This window comes from Schistocerca serialis, chromosome 9, assembly GCF_023864345.2.
Source record: "Schistocerca serialis cubense isolate TAMUIC-IGC-003099 chromosome 9, iqSchSeri2.2, whole genome shotgun sequence".
NCBI lineage: Eukaryota > Metazoa > Arthropoda > Insecta > Orthoptera > Acrididae > Schistocerca > Schistocerca serialis.
The window spans coordinates 375,337,482-375,365,288 of record NC_064646.1 but is presented as its reverse complement, the minus strand read 5'-3'; positions in this window follow the sequence as shown (position 1 = coordinate 375,365,288).

Here is a 27,807-nt window from a genome sequence, read left to right as displayed (position 1 = left end):
TAATGAGTTTTATTACAAAAAAGTAAATGACAATTCTTCGACAATAACACAGAAGTGTCGCAAGCACATTATGGACAGTGCTACATAGTAGAAGCGAAATGACTAGACTTAAAGCTAGCCTTGAACTTTGCGCAACCAGTCGGGCGTGGCGCTTATGTCCTCGTCGCATAGAGGCCGCTGCTGCCGCGTTGTCGTCCTGGAGAGAGGTCGGTGTGCAATTGGCTGACGTCGTCTCACAGCCTTCTCTGCTCTATCGTTCCCGACTGGAGGGCCGGCGCGTGACTTGACAGAATATGAGTTACGGGAACTGGTACACATAATAGTCGCAAAGAATGGACTGTTAGAATGGAACCTATTAGGTGGACATAGTTAATTATACACTACTGGCCATTAAAATTGCTACACTACGACGAAGATGACGTGCTACAGACGCGGGATTTAACCGACGGGAAGAAGATGCTGTGATATGCAAATGATTAGCTTTTCACAGCATTCGCACAAGGTTGGCGCCGGTGGCGTCACCTACAACGTGCTGACATTTCTCATACACAAACAGCTGTTGACCGGCGTTGCCTGGTAAAACTTTGTTGTCATTCCTCGTAATAAGGAGGAAAAATGCGTACCATCACGTTTCAGCCTTTGATAAAGATCAGATTATAGCCTATAGCGATTTTCGGTTTATCGTATCACGACATTGCTGCTCGCGTTGGTCGAGATCCAATGACTGTTAGCAGAATATGGAAACGGTGGTTTCAGGAGGGTAATACGGAACTCCGTGCTGGATCCTAACGGCCTCGTATCACTAGCAGTCGAGATGACAAGCATCTTATTCGCACAGCTGTAACGGATCGTGCAGCCACGTCTCGATCCCAGAGTCAACAGATGGGGACGTTTGCGAGACAACAGCCATCTGCACGAACAGTTCGACGACGTTTGCAGCAGCATGGACTATCAGCTCGGAGACCATGGCTGCGGTTACCCTTGACGCTGCATCACAGACAGGAGCGCCTGAGATGGTGTACTCAACGACGACCCTGGGTGCACGAATGGCAAAACGTCATTTTTTCGGATGAATTCATGTTCTGTTTACAGCATCATGATGGTCACATCCGTGTTTGGTGACATCGCGGTGAACGCACGCTGGAAGCGTATGTTCTTCGTCGCCATACTGGCGTATCACCCGACGTGATGGTATGGGGTGCCACTGGCTACACCTCTCGGTCACCTCTTGTTAGCATTGACGGCACTTTTAACAGTGGACGTTACATTTCAGATGTGTTACGAGCCGTGGCTCTACCCTTCATTCGATCCCTGCGAAACCAAACATTTCAGCAGGATAATGCACGACCGCATGTTGCAGGTCCTGTACGGGCCTTTCTGGATACAGGAAATGTTCGACTGCTGCCTTAGCCAGCACATTCTCCAGATCTCTCTTCAATTGAAAACGTCTGGTCAACGGTGGCCGAGCAACTGGCTCGACACAATACGCCAGTCACTGCTCTTGATGAACTGTGGTATCGTGTTGAAGTTGCATGGTCAGCTGTACCTGTACACGCCATCCAAACTCTGTTTGACTCAGTGCCCAGGCGTATCAAGGCAGTTATTACGGCCAGAAGTGGTTGTTCTGGGTACTGATTTCTCAGGATCTATGCACCCAAATTGCGTGAAAATGTAATCACATGTCAGTTCTAGTATAATATATGTGTCCAATGAATACCCATTTATCATGTGCATTTCTTCTTGGTGTAGCAATTTTAATGGCCAGTAGTGTAGCTTCATACGTCTGGAGTTTGAAGAGGAGACCTGAATTCAACACACGGCCGTAGGCTTTTTCGAGGTCGAGGGATATGGAAATTAGTGTTTTCTGTTGTTAAGTTTAAAGGAACAGTAGTTGTGTGAGGTACTATGGTTGGTCATCAGAAGAGACTTTGGGAAGTAAGTTGTTACAAAGATCTTATGCTAAAGTATACGCAGGCATGAAGAGACGATGTTGGCGATGAACATAAGTGATGTACATGGGTGTAATGAATGTTGTATGTCTAATAATTTCCTTCATGTATACTTTAGGGTAAGTAGATAGATTAAACAAAAAGGCCAAGATGTATTAATCAACCAGTCGTGTAAACGAAAATGCAATAAATGGTACTCTCACAGGTATATAATGAACCAACAGCTTGTCATTATAAGGGCATGTGGTCTCCTGTTTTGTGTCCACATACCTCGTCAGTCCAAAAAGTTCTGAGACTTTATTAATAAAAAAAAAAGAAAAGGTAAGATGATGGTCTTAATCCTTTAGGTATTCTACACTGTCTTCCTCACTTGATACATCCCACGGAACGATCACACAAACATGTGACACTGTCAGAAAACCTCTTCCTTAGGACGTTGCCCAACTCGTGTGTCACATTATCTTGAATGTCGTTTGGATTGTCAAAGAGTTGAACCTGCAAGTTGTTTCTGCACTGGGTCGTTTAGTGGTAGGTTCGTATTGATAATACCAAGTGTCGTCGTCACCCGTGTTGATTGTTTTCCAAAAAAGAACTGTCGGCGTTTTGCATTTTACTCAAGTCACAGCAGGCGTCCACGGTCATTGTTTTTGTTTGGGCATCAAAGTGTACGGGGGAAATGTTGCACACACTTTTCTCTTCTTGAAAAAGTTCTGGAGAATGTCTTTAACATTTGATTTAGAGATGTTGCTCCATTGCGGTTTGTGACAAAACGACGTTGAGACACTACTGTCGCACTCCCACTGTTTAACACTGCTTGCTCATAACTGACTGTCGAATTGACATCTGTTGCTTAGAGCTGTTAGTTCAAGCTACCAAAATAGTCACTGCACCGACATTGCTAGTACGCTAGGAATAGAATAAGTTTCTAAACTTCTTGGACGGACTTTGTGTGTCTGTCACCGCAGCGACGGCTGTGCGGCCGCTGGCCCTGCAACGCCTTGTCGCAGAATAGGAGTAAAATTGTTCGAAATTGTTCCATTTTGCAATTATTTTTGATCATTTAGAAAGCAATCAGACTGATGATTCCTAAGATGAGTACAAATTTCTATCTACTTCATCACATCCATTACTTAGCCTTTGTGCGCTTTATGCAAAATCGGCAACGATTCAATAATACTAAGTACGGGTATTTTGTTCCTAGAGTCCTTTAAACGTGGAGCGAAGATGGGGAGATTACTGACATTTATTGTCGTGTACTCTTTAAACTGGATTCTGACTCTGCTGTATCAATTTAAACTTGTTGCAAGTGGAATTAATTTTACAACTGTCTTATTGAGGCAATGATTCTACGTTACGAGGCATACGTCTCAGTAGGCCTTGTAAAAGAAAAAAAAAGAAAAAAAAATTGGAAATTTGTGGTAAGGTCTAATGGGACCAAACTGCTGAGGTCATCGGTCCCTAAGTTAACGCACTACTTAATCGAACTTAAACTAAGGAGAGCCACGTGGGCCGTGACAAGGCGCTTACCACGCGGTTACCCCGCGCGGCTAGGCCTTGTAAACTACTGCTGTTCCTGTAACTGGTTCTAACTTTCGTATTCTTAAAGCAAAGAGAAATTTTGTCGTAAAAGGTACCTATGTGTGAGCATTCAGGAACTCTGTTTTTCTCCTATTACGTGTTCTTAGGAAGACCGTTATTTTTAGCCACGTTCCTGGGAATGTTTAGTTCCTGTACAGTTTTTCCTTCCTACAGTGATAGAATGACCAATCAATGAATCATAGCGTGAAAATATGCGAGTTCGTGGCCCTCGGGTGACGCGGCTGGTTGTGAATAATATTATATCCTTGTGGTGGGTTTGTGAAATGTATGTTCAGGTCTCTTGTACTAAATTTTTAGGTTCAAAAAATTAAGGCATTTCCTTTTCCCTACTTCCATTGTGATCTTGATCTTACGTTGTAAGCTGTTGATTTGTGAATGCATAACATTACCCTCATATACTGTGCCGTGAAATGAGATTAAAGCGTCGTCGACATACCTTTAACGATAAACTATTTTCTTGGCTGTTCGAGTGAACCAAGTAAAAAATCGTCTTCAGGTTACCTTCCATTCAGAAAGCTGTTGCACTCAGCGACTGTTATATTGACTCGTAAATTCTAGATTGCAGCGATCAGTCGTCCATTTTAAATTTTATGGTGCAGATCTAGATTTCTGCTAGAAGCTAGCCATTACTTGTAACTTTTTATGACGTCATCTAACTATATACTTCTTGTATTCTTAGCATTGAGAATGGCTAGCTTCTAGTTGAACTCTAGATCTGCACAATAAAATTTAAAAAGGACGACTGATCGCTGTAATCTATAATTTTTTTAAAAAAATCGTCATCTACAGTGCTAACAAAAATATCAGCTGAAGTGCCTGCAAGGCACGAAGCCATTTCCACCCCATACTCTCGTAGGTAAATTTCATTCTGGAATGAGAAGTAGGTGTATACCACGATCAATTACAGAAGTTCTACTATCACAGAAACTTCAACTTGACTATTCTTATATTTGAGAAAGTTATTTTAATTTTTCAGTAGTATCTGTTGACAGACTGTTCTTACAAAAGTTTGATATGTCGAGTGATATCAATTTCCCATTGACAGTAATCCTTATATTTTTAATTTATCGATGATCTCGTCAGAATTTTTGTTCCGTTTGCCTCCTAAAGAGTGTAGTATGTTTTTTTACTAATGACATATGCTGAGACTCTAATTATATTAAAGACAGATTGAACAGGCGTTCCTGTTTTGTAGTATATTTTGGGCTGAGAATATATTGATGGTCTTTTCAGAATCGTTATAATACATTCTTTTTGTCCTATTCTGTGAATATGAATTAGACATCTTTAGTGCCACCATCAACAGTTGTTAAATTTGTTACTTAGGTCATAGTTCTGTTGATAATACTTTCCTGTTGTAATTCTCCTCCAACATTATCACCAATGCATTCGTTTTACCAGCTTTAACACTAACTAGTCTACGCTCTTCAAGCTCGTTATTAATTTACTTTATGACTTCACTATCTTTTTTGTTCCTGTATTGGCCCTACTTTTCTGTTCTACTTCTGTGTTTTATTTTCCATATTTTACAAATAATGTTGTTTTGCTGAGGTGGGCCATGATGATCACTACTTTATAAATTTTTTAACGTACTGTTTGCCAAGGGGAGTTCTGTGTTAAATTTAAGGCCTTTATTGGTATATCCATTCTTTGAGGGTTAACCTAATGTTAGTCAGATGTTCTCCACTATGAAAGAACTTGAAATTACTTTGTAAGCGCTGCTTATTCCTATTGATTGTAATTGGTTCATTTATATAGATGAGTGTTTTTAACATCTAAGTATGTCTTAATCGATTTTTGAAGCAACATAATGCTGAATTTATCAGTCGATAATAAAATGCGTTTTAGTTGTAATAGTGATATGGTAATTATAAGTTCGAAATGAACTAAATATAGTTTAACTTCTAAAATCTTTTTACGTTTGGGTTTGTCATAAATTTCACCAGTGTACACTGTGCAGTAAGAGATGTGATTTTAATTTTGATCCTAGCATGTATCTGGCTGATTTTATTTTGTAAACTTTATTTAACCTGATGGGTTTTCTAGCATTCAGTGATTTGACTTTCATGCATTGGTAATGCAATACTTCATCCTGTGCATGGCTGGGCAATGATTCAATCATCTTCAGTGAAACAGGGAATTGTTTAATACTACTTCCAAGAGTCGTTTATATTTAATTAGCAATCTGTTAGAGGTTAAACATGCTAAAAGTCAAATCTTAAAATGTGCTAGAATTAATAAAACTTTACTTTACAAAAAATTATCGATGACACATTCATCCATACAAGTCTCTTCCCCTGGTGCCTACTGTCGCTGTACCTGTGTGCGCAGATGTTGTATTTGTCATAAAACATTATCTCTAGCGCCGTTCGTACAAGTGCACAACACAGTTTTTAAAATTTCATGACAGGTTTATTCAAAACGATCTACACGCTTTCAAGTGATTGTCAAAAATGTTTAGATTGAGGTTATGTTCTTCGCGATTATGTGAATGGAAATAGTAACTCAAAAAGTTCTTTTTCACCACATTCATAAATGTTCAATGCGTGAACCGTCAGTCATACGGCACGCGTACAATCTATAGTCCAATTTGGCTGACACTCGCTGTAAAGTGTCCGCATCGATGTCTGACACAGGTGCCCTGGTACGCCCTCATATGTTAGTGATGTTGTGGAAGTGGAGATGTGAAAACACGGCCTCTAGTGTAACCCCAAAGATAAAAATCACACGGTGTCAGGTCCAGAGAATATGGGGTCCACGCCTGATCACTCATCGTAGCAGGTCAGTGTGCAAGAACTCGTCAACATCTTTGAGGAGGAGCAGTGGTGCATCCTCCTGTTGACAAATGAAATTATCACTGTCGTCTTGCTTTTGCGGTATGAACTACTCAAAATGCCTTCTCCGTAGGTCTGCAGCCATGCTACTAGAGACTACTGTAACAAAACAAATTTCTTGTTGCTGTTCCAAAAATGGCTCAAATGGCTCAAAGCACTATGGGACAACTACTGAGGTCATCAGTCCCCTAGACCACTTAAACCTAACTAACCTAAGGACATCACACACATCCATGCCCGAGGCAGGATTCGAACCTGCGACCGTAGCGGTCACGCGGTTCCAGACTGTAGCGCCTAGAGCCACTTGGCCACTCCGGCCGGCGTTGCTGTTCCCTGTAACGGAACCTATTAAAGGCTTTATTGTAAAGAAGTATGCGATACCCTCCTAATTCAACCAGTTTAACTAGCAATTATGATAATAGAAAAGTAATTGTGTATTCTAGCAATGATTACATAACATGTTTACATATTCAGTCAACCGGTTAAAATATAATTAATAACTGGCCCACACAAAAGTTAACATCACTTCAACACTGATACAGCAGATGACATTATGTAAAAACACTATATTCAACTGAAATTATTAATATGAAATACGAATAATATTGGTCAACTTACGTATTTTGAATCTCCTTAAATAAAAATTACCCAGTGAAACCTATTTATTCACTAGGATTGTTTTCACTTACTATTCACGTAAACACGTCTATTTTAAACGAGAACCACTGTAATTTTTAATAATTCACGTTATTTACTTATGAATGCAAATGGGAGAAGTCAATAGATGTACCTTTGAAAAACGGCCTTTTTGCAACAAAGAATTGTTCTGACAAGTTGACAAATATGTCTGTCATTTTAATGACCTGTTAAATTATGTCACTCGATGTAAATTAATAACTTTTTGCACAAATTAAGATAACAGATGGATACCTGACTTATAAACCACATCTCTTCTTAGTAGCTCTTTGACAAGGTTATTAATACAAGCAACAAGAAGCCCCCGTCAGCTCAGTCTTTTTAGAACTTTTGTAAAGTGTGTATGTTATTGTCTTATGTGGAAAAACAATGCAAAGATGTCGTAAAAGAAGTGTTACTCTGTACTGTGACAATGTCTTTGGGTGGTCAACGAAGTTAAGATGGCTACCATGCCAATAAATAGTTGAAGTTCACTTATGCTGTCGTGCATTATTTATCAACAAGCACATCAGCAACACGGGACCTCATCTTTTTACCCCTAGACCAATACATATAGAGCCAACATTAACATCAACATACAGCAGTGAACCAGCCAGCAGCAGCAGCAACTACTACAATACAATTTAATGGCGCCAAACCAATTCTCTACATCAAGTGCTAACAAGCTTCGTGTATTGGAGTGATATAGTGCGAATATAGGAATATCAACGACTGGGGGACCGTTATATCCCCTACACATAATCATATAATATGTACCTCAATGCAAACATCTTTTAAAATCACTTGAAAGTGTCCAGATTACTTTGAGTAAAATTGTATTTAACATACCACATTACTTTATACAGACATTATGACCGCGAAATTTCCACTATTGGCGTGGGACTATAGAAGTGATGTAACAAAGGTCTTACACTAAAGTGTACACAAACATAGAGAAACGATGTACTCGATGTAGATAGCAATGAAAAAGAGTGTCATTAATATTCTATGTCTAATAGCTTCCTTCATGTAGGCTAAAGCGTGACAAGATAGGTTAAACTAAAAGTCCTAGATGTATAATTTACCCCTTGTGTATCCCGCATGCTATAGTTTAATTCTGTATGAGTGTTTACCAACAAGGTTGAGACACGCATGTCAGATGGCTCGGCCGGTAGTTGGGTAATCTTGACTCCCATCCAACTGGCGGACCAGCTTTAGGCTGTTGTGAGCGCCTTCTTCACGCGGACCTGGGATCGCGCGATGTTTCCTTCCGGTGTGCGCAATTTCTGCACAGGAAGAGCCTTATCTCCGAGGCAGCCGCAGCTCTGCGTCCACCCTCACAGACTAGAGGGAGATCAGTTAACAGCCGTGCTGGCAGGTCCTTGCCTAATTGCCGCCGCTCGTAAAGTAGATAACGTGATGAGATTGCCATGTCATAAAACGAGGCTTACTGCGAATAAAAGGACGTTAACCATCATTAGCAAAATTATTTCTTGCCTTGTAAAGACAGGAGAGAGATGGTGGAACAGTGATGTCGATGACTGCCACGTGTTGTCTTTACACGCCATGGAAACTGGTATTCCACAAGCAAAAACCGTAAAAGTATTCATCTCAATAAAAAAAAAAAAAAAACTCCCTGCTATATGGAAGTGAAGGATACCTTCTGATAATTGGGTCATCAATTGTAGTATGAAAGCGACCCATAAATTTCCTCGTATTTTCCATCTCATGTGCAGTTGTCAATAACAGGTATCGTTATGAAATTGCATCTACATCGATAGTAGATCAAATAATTGTGAAGTGCAAGGCAGAGAGTACCTGTTATTAAGGCATTCACCAGTTCCATTCATGTATGACGTACAGGAATAATACTTACTTCAACGCATCTGTGTGTGCTATAAGCAGTCTCATCTTATTTTCATAATCCCCACAGTACTGACACGTGGGGAGGTCGTTGTAATCCCTCTAGACTTGTCACATAGTGCTGGTTTTTGCAACTTTGTAAGTGAGCATTCACAGAATGGTTTCCATATATATTCAAGCACCTTTCACTGCAGTTTTTTCAGTACCCCCATGAGACCATCCCATATGTCGAACAAACCTATGGCTATTAGTGCTGCTCTTCTCTATACACATTCAAAATTCCCTGTTAGTCCTTTTTAGTATGGGTCCCATCCCCTCGAACTCATGGGTTGTAACACGTCAGAACGACCGAGAGGGGTGGTTTGAGAGAGAGGGGTGACTCACCCCGAAACATGCAGAGAAACACCGGGAAGTGTGTCATTGGCTTCATTGCATCGTAGGTACACAGTGGGACTTACTCTGATCCTAGTGATGGCGTCGCACAGGGTGCATACATGGGTCAGCGCCAACGCCAATGCTAGAATCTGCTGCGTAGGCATCCGGCCTCCCATACTTGCAGATATAGCTTTCCTACTCACACCACGACGAAGTGGCTGCCGCACATGTTGGCTGCACTGATAGTCCGGGATATGGATAACTGCATCCTCAAGCACAACTCGTGGACCCCACGTAGAGCACTGCAGGGAAACAGCTGATTACCAATGTAGTAGTGAGCCTTAGCAGCTACAGCTGTCTGTCCAGGGCAGCTCAGTCAGTGACCACAAACAGCACTGCATTCTGGAGGCCGTGAGTTCGAGTCCCAGTCCCTCCTCTGCAGATGGCAGCTTGCAGTCTGCCTGACGATGTCACCCAGAAAGTGGAGTCTAGCAGCCCTTCGCTTCTCACGCCAGTGCAGCTCGTGGCCAGCTCCACCACAGCTATGGAGCATCCGTGCAGTGGAGGTCGGTAGTAATTTCAGCAGGTCGGTTGCCCGCCGATATCCATCACCAGAAGGTCATCGTGGTTGGCCTGCGACTCAATCCTCATTCTCTCCAATTCTAAATGCGGATAGAATGATGACATGACTGACTCCATTTGAGCCTCCACGGTCACTTATTTCTTTTCCCTATGTCTCTGACGTAGTTCCTCTGGAGAGGGCAAATAGTATGAAACGTGGTACTTAGGGAAAGCAGGAAAGGTGTGGACGGGGCCTAATCAGTTACCATTGGTTGCACAGAAAACACATACACTTTATTTTTAAAAAACCAAACTCTCAACAATCATTTTTAAAAAGATTTTACTGCACTGGCGGTTGAAAGCTTTATTAGAAGAATTGCAAGTTAGTGTCGGCTGAAGGCCACAAGCAGTGTTACAAACAATTAATGGCTGAAGGCTGGAATTACAAGTGCGGAAGGCAATAACACGTTAAAAAAATTTTAAACAGTTATGACAACTTGTCCAAATAAGATGGAGTGATCCACAGACAGTGCTCTCTGAATCGACCTGAGGAAGGTCACTACAGCTGTGTAAGCGGCGAGACAGGCAGCCAAGAGTTGTACTCACGTAACAGGATGGCAACTCACACTAGGGGTAGCTTGAGCGACGACCGACCGACTAATCAGTCCGATCACCGGTACAAAAATGGAATACTTTTAGGCAAGGGCGAAGAGACTGACAGCATCATGTCTTCAGAAACACACCCAAGGCCGAAGGAAACACTAGAACCAAGGTAGACCTTCCAAAAATATATGCACAGTACAACTGGAGAGGCTGTCGAACTACAAGCCATGTCAGACAACATCAACACGACGAGGAAAGGTACACTGCTGGAAAAATACGCTAACCTCCAGGGCAGGTAACTGGAGCGTTAGCGGCCACAAGGGAGAAAATAATTAAACTAACATTCAGGAGTAGAAGGCGGCTAATAGCTTCCGCCAACCTGACAGACTCCATTTGTTGCAGTTGGTCTCACCTACCTTGGGAGCAGCAATACGTAAACAACAGCGAGATCTCAAACAGGGAGGTTTCAGTACTGGAAACGGTTCACTCAACTTCAAACGTCCTGCGTTCGGTCATCGGCTACAGCGCCTGGGTCCGACAGTGGCTGCCCGCCGCCAGCAGTCCCGGCCTGCCCCCATGCTGCGAACCTCCTCGGTGCTTTGTCCGATGCCGAACTGCTGTCCATTTCCAACCTCTCACCAAACCCAGCATTAAAATAACTGCTCATTCAAAACCACATGATACACACGGACCCGGGAAAACAGTTCCGCCGGCCGCGGTGGTCTCGCGGTTCTAGGCGCGCTGTCCGGAACTGTGCGACTGCTACGGTCGCAGGTTCGAATCCTGCCTCGGGCATGGATGTGTGTGATGTCCTTAGGTTAGTTAGGTTTAAGTAGTTCTAAGTTCTAGGGGACTGATGACCACAGCTGTTAAGTCCAATAGTGCTCAGAGCCATTTGAACCATTTGAAAACAGTTCCACCAACAATTCACAATAGTAAAAGCACTGTGAAACAACTCGGACGAATTATAAGTCGACACAAACACAGAGAAGCCAGAACCTGTCGAAAGACCAAATGCACGTCGTCCGCTGCGACGGCCGACCGAACGACCAACCAACGGTCTTCCCCCACTCAAGTCAGACACGGGAAAGATCCCAATACACACTCCTGGAAATGGAAAAACGAACACATTGACACCGGTGTGTCAGACCCACCATACTTGCTCCGGACACTGCGAGAGGGCTGTACAAGCAATGATCACACGCACGGCACAGCGGACACACCAGGAACCGCGGTGTTGGCCGTCGAATGGCGCTGGCTGCGCAGCATTTGTGCACCGCCGCCGTCAGTGTCAGCCAGTTTGCCGTGGCATACGGAGCTCCATCGCAGTCTTTAACACTGGTAGCATGCCGCGACAGAGTGGACGTGAACCGTATGTGCAGTTGACGGACTTTGAGCGAGGGCGTATAGTGGGCATGCGGGAGGCCGGGTGGACGTACCGCCGAATTGCTCAACACGTGGGGCGTGAGGTCTCCACAGTACATCGATGTTGTCGCCAGTGGTCGGCGGAAGGTGCACGTGCCCGTCGACCTGGGACCGGACCGCAGCGACGCACGGATGCACGCCAAGACCGTAGGATCCTACGCAGTGCCGTAGGGGACCGCACCGCCACTTCCCAGCAAATTAGGGACACTGTTGCTCCTGGGGTATCGGCGAGGACCATTCGCAACCGTCTCCATGAAGCTGGGCTACGGTCCCGCACACCGTTAGGCCGTCTTCCGCTCACGCCCCAACATCGTGCAGCCTGCCTCCAGTGCTGTCGCGACAGGCGTGAATGGAGGGACGAATGGAGACGTGTCGTCTTCAGCGATGAGAGTCGCTTCTGCCTTGGTGCCAATGATGGTCGTATGCGTGTTTGGCGCCGTGCAGGTGAGCGCCACAATCAGGACTGCATACGACCGAGGCACACAGGGCCAACACCCGGCATCATGGTGTGGGGAGCGATCTCCTACGCTTGCCGTACACCACTGGTGATCGTCGGTACATCCAAACCGTCATCGAACCCATCGTTCTACCATTCCTAGACCGGCAAGGGAACTTGCTGTTCCAACAGGACAATGCACGTCCGCATGTATCCCGTGCCACCCAACGTGCTCTAGAAGGTGTAAGTCAACTACCCTGGCCAGCAAGATCTCCGGATCTGTTCCCCATTGAGCATGTTTGGGACTGGATGAAGCGTCGTCTCACGCGGTCTGCACGTCCAGCACGAACGCTGGTCCAACTGAGGCGCCAGGTGGAAATGGCATGGCAAGCCGTTCCACAGGACTACATCCAGCATCTCTACGATCGTCTCCATGGGAGAATAGCAGCCTCCATTGCTGCGAAAGGTGGATATACACTGTACTAGTGCCGACATTGTGCATGCTCTGTTGCCTGTGTCTATGTGCCTGTGGTTCTGTCAGTGTGATCATGTGATGTATCTGACCCCAGGAATGTGTCAATAAAGTTTCCCCTTCCTGGGACAATGAATTCACGGTGTTCTTATTTCAATTTCCAGGAGTGTAAATCGTCGACTGACAACTTGTTGCCATGAGGTCACTTCGACGGGCAGACACGCACACACACACACACACACACACACACACACACACACACACACACACACACACACAGGTGAAAGTTGCATTACTAAAATATCACGGTCCACTCAACTAAAACTCTCTGCCTTCGGTCCTTGACGTGGTCGTGCACTCTCGCGACTACACAATTCCGTCTGACAGTGCATGTGTGTCGACAGCGGTCGGGTGGGTACTGGTTGTCAGGACCTCACTGCTGCTCCGTCCCAAATCCTCCCTAGACACACGACGACCCGAAAATACTAGAGGCCGCTCAAAAGATGGTACCACAGTACGCGCTATCGATAGCCTCTGCTGCTGCCACTCACGGAACGACAAGACGAGCAAACGTAGTGGTGTCAGTGAAGACACTAAGAAAACGAGACGCCACTATCGCTATCACAAGATGCCAAGCTATGAAAGGCATCAACGCGAGCCGCACACGGCTCATAGAATGCTCTTGAAAATGTTAGCTTTCCTCAGCCCACTTCGGCCCCTACACGTAGGTCACTAGGTGCTGCTGTAACTGCAACAGTGCCCTGTGCTGTTATGATTACTTCACATTTGCATACAGTGCACGCCAGGGCATGCCTTCTCGCCTGTGAGCAGTGTCATAAACCTGCCTCGAAGAATTGTATGCTAAATATCAATATTGCCTGCGCCTGCCACCCGACGTGAAAATTGGTCCCTTAACTACTACCTCCCACCCATAGCTGCACGAAATTTACAAGAATTTCCCAAATCCACATCTGAACTTATTTGTGGCGCTGCATATCCACTCCTTTCCGCGAAGATTCGCCCCACTGTGCTCTCACTCAACTACTTTAATAATTTACATATACAGGACAATTTCCGAAATTCACCAATAAGGACTTCCGCTCACACTTTACTACTACCAGGAACCCCTTATACACTAATTAAGACCTGAAAACTAATCGATTTTCCGACCAATGCCGGTTAGCCATTCCACAGCCTGCGTCCTTTTGCGTCTTACCCAGAAAGACAGTTCGACAAACCCTGCTAGAAACACGCCGCAATAAGTGGCTGATACGCTTACCGCTATTATTTTGTTCTCCTGTTCTTCTGGGAAATGTTGTACATGCTGCCACATTTGTTCCATCGAAATTCGTTCTTGCTGGGTGTACATTTATCTGTCCAAGGACTGCAAAAGCTCTGGATTGAGTGTGTTATGCTATTACGTCAATTGCAATAATTTGCAAGTTCGAAATCCTTAATCAGACCACTGAATGGTTTTGTGTGGTTCTGCATGTAAATGTAGGGTTAGTGACACTGGCAGATGACTGCAATTTTTCGGCTGTATGTGTCGATTCAGCATAATCACTATCACTGCTTGACGGTGATGCATGTGGAGGAACAGGAATTGTCAACCCTTCACCACGAGCCAAAGGGCGAATGGGTACTTAATATTTCTCTTCCTCTTCAAATTGACTCTTTTATTGATTGCTATTTTTGTATTGACACGCACGTGTTATGCAGATGTTTCGGGAACTCAAATTGCAATCACTGGAGTAAAGTCGACGTTCTGTTAGACGAGCACTATCTAGAAAATTTAGAGAACGGGCATTTGAGTCTCACCGCAGAGCAATTCTATCGTCGCCAACGTATAATTTGCGTAAGGACCATGAAGGCAAGATTAAAGAGATTAGGTCCCGTATGGAAGCATGTAGTCAGTTGATTTTCCCTTTCTCTGTTTCCGAGTGGAACAGAAAAGGAAATGACTAGTACAGGGTTCCTTCCGCTATGCACCATACGACGGTTTGCGGAGTATGTATGTTGATGTAGATGTAATGTCAAGCATTATGTGACAATAGCAGTTGTGAGGTGAGATGTTGGATTTTACGACGACAGCTTTCTCACTAAAAGTGAGAGCAGAAGATGTATCGAGCTATCTGTATGGGAAGACTTGGGAAAGTTGTGGAGCATATCTGAACACAGAGTGAGAGAGCTAAAAGCAGCTTAGTAATCTCGCAGCTTCTGAACTTTATGGTTCAAGCCGTCTAGTACTCAGGAAGGAAAACTGTAAATATTGTTCATTGTTAACCACGTTTGCTGAGATCTCTAGGGTGGTGATCCAGGGGCCAGGTAACCCAAGTGAGGGAGGTTTTGTAGCGTCACCACTATTTTCTGAGCGTGATTGCGGTAAACAACAGTCGCAGCAGCTGGAGGAGGCATACCCAGCTGGCAGGCCATTAGATGTTGGCAGGCTGGCTGCAGTAATAGAGCCGTTTGTACAGTTACAATGCGAGTTGTACTAGGCTAGCCACCACAGTCCTGACAATTAAGCAGTAAGGCAGGGCTCTTGCAGGTCGCGTACAGAAGTCTCTACACCACCTGGCCATGGATTTATTATCCCGAACGCGGATGTATTGGCCTTCAATTTTAGCAGAGGTATAAGCAGTCTGACAGCGCCTACGGCGAAAGGGCTGCTCCAGGTGCCAGTGCAATATGGGACAGCAAGAAGGCACCTGGAGTTCAGGACTCCACCACCACACCATCTTCTAGTACCAAATTTTCCTTCCGTGACTTGGTGGCTCTCCAACGACGGACCGCCTCCAAGCTCGCTCCATAGTAGTAGACACACTCCTGTCCTGGAGAGCAGCAGATCAAGACCAGAGCCCGTCTTATGCTGATGTGGGGGCCTTGGTACTGTGTGCTATCACTCATTGGGGCGACATCCAACACCAGAGACTGTCATCCCTTACGTGTATTCCGGCTGTCTTCCTTGCCACTAGCATCTTTTACGAGAAGTCGTGGTGGTCGGGGGAGGGGGGGGGGGTGGCAGATGTCATGGCTTCCTGGACATCAGCTAGCTGCCTTGATGTTGTTTATCAGAGCTGCCATCTGTCTCCAACCTCGCCAAGATCCACTTCCGCAAAACAACCCTGCACGGAAGTGACCCTTCACTCTGGGTCCACTTCAAACGGTGTAAGACGGACGAACGGGCAGGCCAGTGTATTCACCAAATATCCTCTCGTTCCGAAATCTCTTCCACCTGCTTAGTTTGATGCGATCAGCACATTTATATCCATAAAAATGACCTCAGGATTGAATACACCACTCAAAAGATGTGCATAGGGAAGGTGTCCAGTGGGCGTGCTCTATTCAAAGATTTGGTGGTCACTACACTCATACAACGTTGTGCCTCCCAGTACCTTAGCAACTGATCGACTAAAAGGTTCAAATGGCTCTGAGCACCATGGGACTTAACATCTATGGTCATCAGTCCCCTAGAACTTAGAACTACTTAAACCTAACTAACCTAAGGACATCACACAACACCCAGTCGTCACGAAGCAGAGAAACGACTAAAAGGACCATATTGGACAATGTTCCTGCGTGTGAGGGTACGTCCAGAATCACAACGTAGACTGAAGCTGCTCTCATCAAAGAAGAGCACGCGACTCCACTCCTCGTTGGATCACTCCCTGTGCTCTTGGTACCATCGTAAATCTTTGAACAGGGTTTACTCACCAGTCAGTGTCACATTGACACTGTACTCCTTCTCCATATGCGCCGTTTCAGCGGTGCATTCGGCTCTGACGTAATTTTTATGGACGACAATCTGAGACAACATTGAATAGCAGGAAGAGCTCTTGGAGCGAGAGGATATTCAGAGAAAGGACAGGCCTGCCCATTCCCCATCGAGCACGTGTGGTAGTGTTGGGGTGAAATATTGCCTCAAGTCCACATGCAATCGACCATCCAACAGTGGTCAGCTGCTCTGGCGGAAGACTGGAGCGTCCGAACACGAGAATTCCTTACTGACTTGTGGCCAGCATGGGAACACGTTGCACGTTGCATGCACTGCCATCTGTGGTGATTACATACGTAATTAAGGATTACCTCCTGCCTTTCATAATGACCAGTCGACTATGACAACCGCGGTTCATTCAGAGTCACTAATGTCTTTGAATAAAAGTGTCATTTCTGGTCGTCTCATTGCGTATTTATTCCGGGTACCTTCCGTATTATAGTGAAGTAGTTCTTTTTATGTACGGTCCAAGTTTCACGGAGCGGTAGCAAATCGTGCCGAATGTACTTTCGCTCTTATGTTCTGCACACCAGTGTATAAATTCCAGATCCACGAACCATCTATGGTTTGAACCCGAAGCGCTTGTCTTGGTCGCGTCGTACGCGAACCCTGAAATTAAAATTATTAATAACTATACAAAAATTGGAAATTTGTGGTAAGGTCTTATGGGACCAAACTGCTGAGGTCATCGGTCCCTAAGCTTAGGCACTACTTAATCTAATTTAAAGTAACTTACGCTAAAGACAACACACACACCCATGCCCGAGGGAGGACCCGTACCTCCGTCGGGGGGGGGGGGGGGGGGGGGAGCCGCGCGGACCGTGACAAGGCGCCTTAACCACGCGGAATAACTATACAAAATAGGAGTACACATTCTTTACACTCGTTGCTGTATTGCAGAAGCGGTATAAATACGAATGGAATAGTTCACCTTTGTAGCACTACCATCGCTTAATTTTTTCTTCATTTACTCACCCCTACTGACATAGACCAAACCCCGCTAACATCCTAACCACACAGCTGATGAATTGAACACACATTAACGGGTCGGAAGACTGCAATCTTTTAAGAACATTAAGTTATTGACAAGAAGCGGACTGGATCCCTGCTAGGCAATCCAAATAACTTACTTATCTTGTTTTCTCCACTTACGTGCATTTCAGACAAGCAGCTAACTTCAAAAGATTCCGTGGATGTAGTATTTTATTTTACTCGCTTTTGACATTAATTCTAGTCTTATCAGAAGAAAATGACTGTGTCGTTAACGTGATAGCAAGGCTCTACCTGGACACTGCCTGTGATATTCGCGCTATCACCAAAAGGTTGCCGCGAAGCAGCTGATGGAAAAGTAGCGACGTTGATCAGCCCGACAAGGAGCCTGTTATCAAGGTTATGTCAGTCATGATCGTAGCAGACCCGTTCCCTGAGTAATGAGTCACTAGGAACAAATGGACGTAGAACTGGAGTGAAGCTGTGTGGTCAAGGTTAACCAAAGGCTGCCAACAGGTGCCGAAATTTGGATGTCTGGAATTTCCCTGCGAACCAGTTATCTCGAGAACGACATTCCTGACACGAGTCCGATGAAACAGATTAAATAAATCAATTTGTAATTTGGAAGATACTGTTCCATTCTTTAGTAATGTTCCCGCTTTTTCTGAAAACACAGGCAATTTGTTCAAAATTCCTACTGTGAGCCGAAATTAAAGTATTTATTTATGTACTCAACAACTTGTTTTCGTTGATATGTCACCCTGGTTACTTTTTCGCTGTTATATAGAATCTCGGAAAGAGAACGTACCCTTTTCAAAAAAAAATTCTCGGACGGTCTGATGTGATATTACAAGCTTTTATATATCAGAAGCAAGTAAAATATATGAAAGTTCTTTTTACCTCCATTACAAAGATTTAGTACGGGCGTCCTTCGTGACATGGCAGATATCATTTCCATCCAGACTCGAATCAACATGTCTCTTTTAACAGTAGCAAAAGCTCCTATGACCTTGCAGCTCCGTCGGATTCCGAGGCAATCGTAGGAGACGGAGTCTTTGATAAAGCTCCTGAAAGGAAGCCGTATGGTGTCATTTCTGAACTCCTCGAGGGCCATCCCAACAACGCTTTATCATCAGAACCAGTGCAGTCTATCCACCGCTGTGGGACATGTTCATTCAAATTTGCTCCCACTTTAGTGTGGAAGTGGGATAGAGCTTCATTCTACTGGAAAATTAAATCTCGAGAGTCCTCTTCAAGTTGTGGTATCAACCGCGTCTGGAGGATGTCAAGACAGAAGTGTCGAGTTACAGTCCTTTCAACAAAGAAAAGTAGCCCATAAAGCATAGTTCGGCAAATAACAGCAAATACGTTCAATTTTGGAGTATCTCTGCAAAGGTCAGTGATTCGGAGATGGCGTTCTGAACACCAGATTCGAACATTATGCCTCTCGATTTTTGTCTTTGATATAGAATTTCGCCTACTTAAACAAGATTTTCATTTTTACGAAATTTACTTTAGGATGTTAAAAATATTATAAACATTTAAAATTATAAATCATTCAACAGAGTCATTAATCGCCATCAGCAATACCACTTTGTTCCCAGTGAATGCCCCGTGCTGTGCTGGATAGTTCATCGTTCACAACTCTGTCAGTAGCTGAGCGAGGTGGTTATAATTCAGTTTATCTTTCATGAAAACCGTCTACACTCTCACTGAGGACGTTTACTGTGTCTCCAATGAGAACGTACTCTGGCTTCCGGTATGGAGGTACTACGTAGCTCGATAGGCAGCCAGGATGTTTGTTTCTAAGCGTTCCCTTTATAACGCGAATGGTATGATATGTATCGTCGAGTCTATTCTGACATCTGTTGCGGCAAACTGTTGCATAGGTAATTCGCTATAGTACACACAAATGCAAGAGAATAAGATTTCGGTGAAGAAGGCGATATCTGTTAAGTCGATCCACAGAGTTCCCGTAAGATGTTAATTCTTATTCGTACCTCTCTGAAGCCGTGTTCTCTGTGTAGCACAGTGGTCCCAAACAGAGGGTTGTTACAACCCTGGGGGTAAAAAAATATTTTTAAAGGTGAAAATAAAAAAAAGTTTTATTACGGGTCATACATGCATCAAATTTCATTATTTACTAAACCATGAAATTACATTATTTATCAAATCATTTTTAGTAAGATTATAATGAATATTAGATAACTGTCATCATTATCATCTCATAATCTGCCATTTGACATCCAATTCAGGCTAAAGGACTTCTCTATATTTTTCCACGCATTACGATCTTTAGTAGGGATCAACCGATACGAGAAAATGATTCCAACTATGTAACGGGTTCCAGAAATCTATTATTTAGCAGATTCAACGTAGACCGTGAAGAACGCGAATACCTGATAACTGGAAATCAGAACACGAAAAGTATACGAATGTCGAACTAGGACTCCTTATTACAGCTGAAAACATCTACTGCACCACATATATGTGGACTACAAAAAATAATGTAAATTACCTATATAGGTGTGACAGCACGCTTCATAACAGCTTCTTGAGTTGACGAACAGCACTTTGCCATGCCATATCTGAAGATAACCCGCAGTGCAGATTCAAACTGGTAGTCGGTAAGAAAAGAAGTGATCCAGACTGGTTTTGTTTATTATAACAGAGGCGATCACTGTTCCTACGACATTTAGTTAATTATGAGCTTCCGCACAGTTTTTCTGAAATTGACCACAAATATTACACTTCGCATTTCTATTTAAATTTTCGCCTCTTTAAGGAAACTAATTACACGAATAACTACTGTTCTGTCTTTTATACATTGTTTGCCAAAACGCCCAACTGCGAAGAAAACAGAACGTAAAATTACTATAGTTCACGTTCATATAGTATACGCTAGCGCAGTAGGACGGCTCTGCACTCCTGTTAACTGACACAGGAGGAACGAAAACGTTAAAAACCCGGAGTTATACCCAGTCCAGTTCAAATTATTATGAGTTAAGACTGCAGCGTGGAACAGCTGCAATCGAACGTTCCAAAAGAAAGAATACACCGCAAGCACACGAATAATACAAAGACCGCGTGGAGATACACTATGTGATCAAAAGTATCCGGACACTTCGCTGAAAATGACTTATAAGTTAGTGGCGCCCTCCATCGTCCTCCATCGGTAATACTGGAATTCAATATGGTGTTGGCCCACCCTTACTTAGCCTTCATGACAGCTTTCACTTTCGCAGTCAGGTGCTGGAAGGGTTTTTGGGGAATGGCAGCCCATTTTTCACGGAGTGTCGGTCGGTGAGGCCTGGCACGAAGTTGCCGTTCCAAAATATCCCAAAGGTGTTCTATACGATTCAGATCAGGACTCTGTGCAGACCAATCCATCACAGGATGTTTTTGTCGTGTAACCACTCCGCCATAGGCCGTGCATTATGCACAGGTGTTCGATCGTGTTGAAAGCTGCAATTGCCATCCCTGAATTGCTCTTCAACAGTGGGAAGCAAGAAGGTGCTTGAAATATCAATGTAGGCCTGTGCTGTGATAGTGCCAGGCAAAACAACAAGGGGTGCAAGCCCTTTCCATGAAAACACGACCACACCATAACCCCACCGTCTCCCAATTTTACTGTTGTCGCTACGAAGGCTGGTAGATGACGTTCAGGCATTCGCCATACCCACACTCTGCCATCGGATCGCCACATTGTGTACTGTGATTTGTCATTCCACACAACGTTTTTCCACTGTTCAATCGCCCAATGTTTACGCTCCTTACACCAAGCGAGGCGTCGTTTGGCATTTACCGGCGTGATGTGTGGCTTATGAGTAGTCTCTCGAACGTGAAAGCCAAGTTTTCTCACTTCCCGCCTAACTGTCGTAATACTTGCAGTGGATTATGAGGCAGTTTGAATTCTTGTGTGATGGTCTGGATAAATGTATGCCTATTACACATTACGACCCTCTTCAAATGTCGGCGGTATAAGTCAGTCAACAGAAGAGTTCGGCCTGTACGCTTTTGTGCTGTACCTGTCCCATCACTTTTCCACTTCACTATCACATTGGAATCAGTGGACCTAGAGATGTTTATGAGTGTGTAAATATCGCGTACAGACGTATGATTCAATGACACCCGATCACCTGACCACGTTCGAAGTCCGTGAGTTTCGCAGAGCGCCCCATTCTACTCTCTCACGATGTCTAATGCCTGCGGAGGTAACTGATATGGAGTACCTGGCAGTAGATGGCAGCACAATGCACCTAATATGAAAAACGTATGTTTTTGGGGGTGTCCGGATACTTTTGATCACATAGTATATCTCTGCGCAATAGGCTGCGAGATGGAAGATTGATTATGCTTGTTGCGGTGACCAGTTTATATACCAGGAACCTCACGTTCTGAAGACGACTTGGAAGACCTCTCAAGAGTGTGACGGAATCTGACAAATCAACGCAAAATGATTCTGAGATATTTTAGTGAGACAGTAGGACGAAACCTACGTAGGCTTACATAGTCAGATTCAATTGACATAAAAGTTTTCTGGGTATGTTACCGTGTTATACTGTAAAATAGGATCAAGTTTAACCTTGCCCGAAACCATTCATCGCTTTCATTTGTTAATTTCTAAATATAACATGAATATCTCCAGTAAGAAAACAAAGGTCACTCATGAGATCGAATATTATAGCAAATTATGTACCAGTGACAGATAATCAACTTCCAGTGTCTCGTCAGTGACACAGGAGGAAATTTCGACACTGAAATTGTTAACAGCAATCCAATAATTGGACCATGGGGAGTTTTCTCTTCTTTAGTCAGTAACAATAGACAAAATGGCATCTTAGGACATTTATCTGTATCGTCTACTATCAACATTTTTTCACATTAGCTGTCGTCTGAATAAAATCGTTAAAAGTCAATGTCGCTTTCGGACTGATTTACACCATCACTCAGTACTCAAATTCATGTTAGTCTATTACACTGCATGCTCAGTTTGAATGGGTTTCGTAACATTACATTCCTCAGTTGATCCATTTTTATCTTTTGACGTAAAAATGATTCAGTTTCGAATTGCCTACGATCCATTCAATTTTTATGATTTAATTTTGTGTTAATTTTTGCTGTCTATCTGACTGAAAGTCCAGTCAAGCATTTATTTGATCTAAATGGAGTTTTTAATTAAATATGATGTTGTATAATGTTATTAGTTGTGATTTCCCTACCCAGAGATATGTGAGTTAGTATGAGTCAAAGAAAGAGCGAGAGAGAAAATGTTGAAATGTGTGTGGATTCCTAAGGGACCAATCTGCTGAGGCCATTGGTATCTAGACTTAAACACTACTTAAACTAACTTATGTTAAGAACAACACACACACACCCATGCCCGAGGGAGGACTCGCTCCTCCGGCAGGAGTGGCCGCGCAGTCCGTGAAGAGAGAGAGAGAGAGAGAGAGACGATAATGTGATGGGTCTTGATTGTTCGCGCGACAATATCATGGGATTACAAACTATCCGATATCACCGATGTGAGCAGCTGTCTGTAAGCGGCCCGTCACACGCATCGGTACGTTCCCATGTTTGTTGGCTCCTACTGTTACTATTTTCTGAAGAAAGCGGTGATTTAATTGGTCATATGTTTTTTGTAATATGGATTTGGATTTGTGACACTGAGGAGCACATTTTTAGAACAAAAAATAACGCTAAAAATGATAGACTTAAATTACTACTAAATACGAACTACGGTTAAAAATAGGTAAAGCTCGAACACAGTAGCTGTTTACTGGAGATGGTCCTGCTGCAGGTGGTATGGAGTTGCGTCTCTCCGACCTTTGAACTAACTCACCCACGCAGTTACAGGTGCACCTACGGTTAACGTGGGCTTTGAAATAAAGTGCAACTGGGGATTTTTTTGTATTAAGAAACATCGTCAGAGGTGATAGACTTGATTAGTGACAGGTCAAAATCCTATATCGAACCTGAGTTTTTTGAGTCCTTATTGTGTTAATTTACCGTTAAGCCGCCAAGCCATCTAGCGACAGCTAAAAGACGACGATTTTTCGGGCATCTCAATATAAAGCTCCTGCTGTTGTTTTCGTTTTTGGGGAGGGAGAGGTGGAGGTGGGGGATATGTGGTTGCTCGAAATACCCGCTATCTGATCAAAAGTATTCGGACACCCCTATGTAACGCGAAATTGTCCACTATATGCAACAACAGTATGAAAGGAGGAGCGTAATGTTGTCTCGTTGGTGTGGAAGCAGAAACAGTAGAATGGGTGTGTCATGAGAGAGCAGTGACTTCGGAAGTGGACTGACTAGTCGCTGGATGACAAAACAAGACTTCGGAAGTGGACTAGTCACTGGATGACAAAACAAGACTTCGGAAGTGGACTAGCCAGTGGATGACAAAACAAGACCAAGAGATCTCATGGAGTGATGGACAGTCACCTTCGAGTATTGCGGAGGGTGGTTGTGAAAAATCGTAAAAAATCAGGGGAAGGAATGGCTCGTCACTTCCAAACTTCGGCCAGCAGTCCAGCTAGAATGATGAATGTTGGTAGGGAGCTTAAGAGAATGGCGTAAAATGGTCGAGAGGCTGTTCATAAGCCACACAATTCCTGTAATCAGTGTTAAGTCACGCTTGAGGTCGTGCAAAGAGCGATGCCAGTAGACAGTGGACGACTGGAAACGAATAATTTGGGGAGATGAATCGCGCCGTACGCTGGGGAAATCCGACGGAAGGATTTGGGTTTGGCGAATGCTTGGAGAACGCTACCTGTTATTATGTGTAGTGTCAACAGTGAAGCACGAAGGAGTTGGTACTGAGGTATGGAGATGTTTGTCTTACTTACGGTGTGGTCCCCTTATTGCGCTTATAAAAACTCTGACTCAGAAGGATGTGAACACGTTTTACAGCATTGTGGACTGCGAACAGTAGAAGAACTGTTCAGAGACGATGGTCGTTTGTATCAGCATGACAATGTACCCTGCTATAAAACAGGTTGTGTAAGGGAGTGGTATGTGGACATCAACGTTCATGGAATGGACTGGCCTGCCCAGAGTCACGACCTGAACGCAATGGGACACATTTTGGATATGTTAGGACATCGACTTCGCTCCTCCCCAAGCTTTCAACATTACTACCTTCTCTGGTTTTGGCTTTTGGGGAAGAACGGGCTATCATTCCTCCAGGGACATTCAGGCACTTCATTAAAAGTGTCCCCAGCAGAGATCAAGCCACCATAAAGACAAAGGATGGACAAATTATAAAAACATGAAAAAAAGTTTTGCATGAACCCGGTTCCCAGAAATCTTGAAGTTAGACGTTGATAGTGGATATTGTATCACAGACACAGTCCGTTTGACTGTTCAGAGATGTCACTAAACCCGCCCAAAGATGTAAACAGCCATGCATGCATGAGCAGCACCTATTAGAAGGTTGGGAGGGGGGGGGGGGTTCCGGCTGAGGATCAGTTCCAGTCATTCCACCAGCAAGGAGGTACACGGCTCGCGTTTTCTGTGGTTCAACCATGCCTAGACGGTCAATACCGCAGATCGATCGCGTCCGCATTATTACTTCGTGCCAGGAAGAACTCTCAACAAGGGAAGTGTTCAGGCGTCTCAGAGTGAACCAAAGCGATGTTGTTCGGACATGGAGGAGATACAGAGAGACAGGAACTGTCGATCACATGTCTCGCTCAGGCAGCCCAAGGGCTACTACAGCAGTGGATGGCCGCTACCTACGGATTATGGCTCGGAGGAACTCTGACAACAACGCCACCATCTTGAATAATGCTTTTCGTGCAGCCACGGGACGTCGTGTTACGACTCAAACTGTGCGCAATGGGCCGCATGATGCGCAACTTCACTCCCCACGTCCATTGCGAGGTCCATCTTTGCAACCACGAAACCATGCAGCGTGTTACAGATGGGCCCAGAAAGATCCCGAAAGGACCACTCAGGACTAGCATAAAGTTCTCTTCACTGATGAGTGTCGCATATGCCTTCAACCAGACAGTCGTCGGAAACGTGTTCGGAGGCAACCTGGTCAAGTGAACTCCTTAGATACACTGCCCAGCGAGTGCAGCAAGGTGGGGGTTCCCTGCTGTTTTGGGGTGACATTATGTGGGGCCGACGTACGACGCTGGTGGTCCCGGAAGGCGGGGATACGTGAATACCTTCCTCCGACCGGTAGTGCAACCATATTGGCGAGGCATTCGTCTTCATGGATGGCAATTCGCGCTCGCATCGTGCGCATCTTGTCAATGACTTCCTTCAGGATAACGATGTCACTCGACTAGAGTGGCCAGCATGTTCTACAGACATGAACCCTATTGAACACGCCTGGGATAGACTGAAAATGACTGTTTATGAACGACGTGACCCACCAGCCACTCTGAGGGATCTATTCCGAATAGCCGATGAGGGGTGGGACAATCTGGACCAACAGTGCCTTGATGAACTTGTGGTCAGTATGCCACGACGAATACAGGCATGCATCAAGGCAAGAGGACGATGTACGACTGGGTATTAGAGGTACTGGTATGTACAGCAGTCTGGACCATCACCTCTGAAGACCTCGCTGTATGGTGGTACAACATGCAATGTGTGGTTTTCATGAGCAATAAAAAGGGCGGAAATGATATTTATGTTGATCTCTATTCGAATTTTCTGTACAGGTTCCGGAACTCTCGGAACCGAGGTGATGCAAAACTTTTCTTGATGTGTGTATTAATGTGCACTAATGGTTGCCCAGACACTTTTATTCAGATAGCATGACTAGTGACGCTCACGTGAAGTAATGTAATCACAACGGAATGGGAAGATATACTAACATTTTACAGTGTACATATATGTAAAGTGCTCTTCCGCGTTTTCTGTTCGTGCATGAAGGCTGAACTTAGGAACTACCATACTAATTTTGATACGATTTCAAATATAGGCCGATTTACGAGAAACGTTTGTGTATGTAATTCATAACTACAGAAATGTAGAGTGTGTAATATATTTGTTGTTAGTTGTGGCATGTTTAATTAGTGTTTGTACCGATATCTCGTGGCAATGATGGGAGCTACGAGCTAGTTAGCTACTGAGGAAGCGGTATCTGGCGCAAAAGTCAATAATGTAAACATCCACCCGAACTACAGGGAGCAGCGAAGCTGTACCAAAATCTGTACATATCTGTCTATTTCTGTATATATGATACCATTATATAGAGACAGGACACAACGTTAGAAAATTGCACCGAAAAGCAAGAAGAGCGGCAGAGGATGGAAGTCGGGAACAGGGGTTGGCAGTAGATCTCCTACAAAGGCGGCAGTTTAGAAAACCTTCCTTCGACCAATAATCGAATACCCAGTCAGTTTGGGATCTGTAAAAGATAGTACTGATAGAGGAAAGCGAGACGGTTTTGTGAGTAAAACTACCTACATCGTTTAATAAATTTCTTATTACAGCGTTTCGGCTAGTAGCGTCATCTGATATCAAAAAAATTTTCAACTTGTGAAACAAGTTTCTGTGGCATTACTAAAAACTGTGGCTAATCGGGGAGTCAGCTCAATAGTGAATATACAAAGAAGAGCAACACGATTCGTTAGAGGTTCGTATAGTAAGAGTAAAAACGTCACCGAGGTACTCAGCCAGTGGCAGGCGTTGCACGAGAGACGCTGTGCATCACGGTGTGGTTAATTGTAAAAATTCCGAGACCGTGCGTTCCTAGAAGACTCAACCAATATATTGCTTTATTGTTTAGTTGTTGTTCGACATTGTCAAAGAGAGAGACAGCGACTTGTTATGTCAAAACTAGTGGATTAAAAATCCTAGATCAGGATCGCGAAAATATCTTTGTTGAAAATTAGTTTCAGCTCGTTGACGAACCTTCTTCAGACCTAAAATGCAGAAAACTGCTAATAAGAGATGAACAATAACGAGTGACAATAATTGAACTTCCATTATAAGATAATACCAACATGAGACTATTTTCTTCAGTGTGTATAAGCCACCATGCATTACACATAGTCATAATCAGCTAAGCTGAATCTCTCTTATTCGACTGAGGGATCGTCTAGGCATGTACATACTGCAAAATATAGGTCGTGATGCAAGTAAAGATATAGAAAAGTATGTTTCGTCAGGGGTATCAAACTATTATCTTACCTAAGGTAAAATGTTGTCATTGGTTACAAATAATTTTTACGATGTTGGCCATTTACAGAGTGACAATTACTGAACTATAAAAAAAAGTAAATTAGTTA